The sequence below is a fragment of the Lucilia cuprina genome, chromosome 5, assembly GCF_022045245.1.
Source record: "Lucilia cuprina isolate Lc7/37 chromosome 5, ASM2204524v1, whole genome shotgun sequence".
NCBI classification, from domain to species: domain Eukaryota; kingdom Metazoa; phylum Arthropoda; class Insecta; order Diptera; family Calliphoridae; genus Lucilia; species Lucilia cuprina.
Genome location: NC_060953.1, coordinates 58700889 through 58703912, shown reverse-complemented (window position 1 = coordinate 58703912; position 3024 = coordinate 58700889).

Below are 3024 nucleotides of genomic sequence, written 5' to 3'. Positions count from 1 at the left end.
ATCTATCTATCTATCTATCTATCTATCTATCTATCTATCTATCTATCTATCTATCACCAAGAAACCTTATGATATTCTCTCACCTATAGTCCTAATTCAGCTTTAGTTGCGTCGAATGGTTTTTCGAGGTTAACTACCTCGAACTCTCTTCTCTTTATAGCAAATACATTTGCCCTTTAGTTGCCGACTACTACCGATGTATATTCTAAACTTTTTTTAGCATTAATTAATTTCGTTCTTCAAAATTTTTATTTCAACGATTAGTCGTAGTCATCAGTTCCCTATTACTTAGCTAAGGTTTAAGAAGGAATACAGCCCGGCGGTATAATTATTTCGGCCTACGAAATATAGAAAGAGATGTAGAGCTTATATATACATTATCTCTGCTCTTTATGTTATATTCCAATCAGTAAATAGAATGGACTTATGATTGTTTTTAGAAAGTATATATCTATATATCTACCTATCTATCTGTCTGTCTGTCTATCTATCTATCTATCTATCTATCTATCTATCTATCTATCTATCTATCTATCTATCTATCTATCTATCTATCTATCTATCTATCTATCTATCTATCTATCTATCTATCTATCTATCTATCTATCTATCTATTTATCTATCTATCTATCTATCTATCTATCTATCTATCTATCTATCTATCTATCTATCTATCTATCTATCTATCTATCTATCTATCTATCTATCTATCTATCTATCTATCTATCTATCTATCTATCTATTATCTATTATCTATCTATCTATCTATCTATCTATCTATCTATCTATCTATCTATCTATCTATCTATCTATCTATCTATCTATCTATCTATCTATCTATCTATCTATCTATCTATCTATCTATCTATCTATCTATCTATCTATCTATCTATCTATCTATCTATCTATCTATCTATCTATCTATCTATCTATCTATCTATCTATCTATCTATAACTACCTATTGGTCCTTCAAATATTCGGTATTAACATTTTTGTCAAAATTTCTTATTCCTATTCGGACACATGTACTAGTGGAAGAACTTTTTTCCATTTCGTCATTATTATTATGTTTTTTTGTTCACAATATTTAAACGCCATTTAATGTGTTGCTTGGTGCTAAAAGCATTTTCATTTATATTTTCGTTTGTTGCTTCGACAAAAAATTTTTCACAAAAATTAGAAGAAAATGCTGTTGTTTCTGTTTTTGATTGTCTTCAATTGCAGATGGCTTCGAGGGCGTTTTGTTTAAATAACGACTTGTCTTACGACAGTTTAATATATTTTCTTCTTCATCTTAATTTTTTTACGTCTTCTTCATGTTTTTTTTTTGTCGTGGTGTGTTACTTTGCTGACTTCCATTAAAGTATGAGGTATAATAAAAATGGTATTTTTAATGTTTGAAGAATGAAAAAATTAAAACAGAACATTTGTAGAATCACTCAGACTTATTTTATGTGTGGATAAAAATTTATGATGCCAGACTATTATTTTATTAATTTTGATATTGAAATTGAGGATTTAAAGAATATGGTCATATAAAAATGATAAAGGTTATTGATACTGTAATTGAAATCTTTGTAATGGCCGTCCAATTTTTAAGCCATAGACCGAAGATATTAAGTTATTTTAAAGTTGATAACAGATTTTTAGATGACATATGATTTCAATTCACAAACGATGTTGTAACGTTGCGAGTCATAAACATTTTGCAATGAAATTTTTTTGAAACAAAAAAAATCAATAATTAAAAATGTACAACATATTACTATACAACCATACAACGCCGATTGTGAGTTGGATTATATTTCCAATATTCTTAAATTTTCCGATAATTTAATTAGAATTATGAATTTTTGTTGTAAAAACCTGGCATCTCGTTTCAATGGATTTTTGTTATTTTATAGGATTTCTAAATTGTACCGTTAATGACGTTGGTGTTTTCATACGGCCAAAAACTTAAAAAACAAGAGAACTGCTAACACATACATACAGACTTTTTATAACTGAAATCTATGTAGAATGTATTTATAGGATGTGGGTTGATTTTATACATTCTGGTTTTACGGCCATAAATTTGCTCGTTACCATGTTTATGTTTAATGTAAATTTTTCTTAGATCTTAGTTTTCATCTGTTTTAGGATTTTTTTTCATTCTGTTTTTGTTATTCATAATAATTTTCCTTATTGTACAATTAAGTGATTTAGCATAACAGGAGCTGAAGCTGACGATGACCATGTTCTTCTTGTGTGGCAGTGTGAGGTATTGCTTTTTTTGTTCGTTGGGCATTTTACTGTAATTAGATGTAACGGATATTGTAATTGGTGTTAAATTGCTTGGTGACTACATGTTAATACTTGTGGGCTAAAAACATGCTGCTTCTGTTCTTGTTTTCTCTTCATTATTATTATTGTTATTGTTGTTTTATTATTTGATTTTCATAATTGTTTTTCTTGTAATTTTTTTCTCTCTCTCTTAATTTTCTTGTAGGCTTTTGTGTAATACGTGTTGGTAAGTACGATTTTCTTTTCAATTCTTCCTTTAGTATGTTTTTATGATTTTAATGGTTTCCTTAAGGTTTCTGTTTGTCTTTCACTAACTGCCAGTAATAATTATATTAATTTAGTGTAATAATTGTTTATTTACAACACGAATTATATTTATAAATAATTTCAATTGAAAAGAAAAATATGAATAAGTACATAAGTGTACTATATTCGGCTATGCTGAATCTTAAATACCCTTCACCAAAAAATAGCATCTTAAAATCGAAAAACTGTCAAAAATCTTACTCTCATAAAATTTCCCTGATTCCATGTAATATGATTCTGAAAATTGAAAGAAAGTTCCACTTGAAAGCGTAAACTCCACATTTATACATTTTAATTCAATCAATATTATAAAGAATAGCTGATTCTATAAATGTATCTATCTATCTATCTATCTATCTATCTATCTATCTATCTATCTATCTATCTATCTATCTATCTATCTATCTATCTATCTATCTATCTATCTATCTATC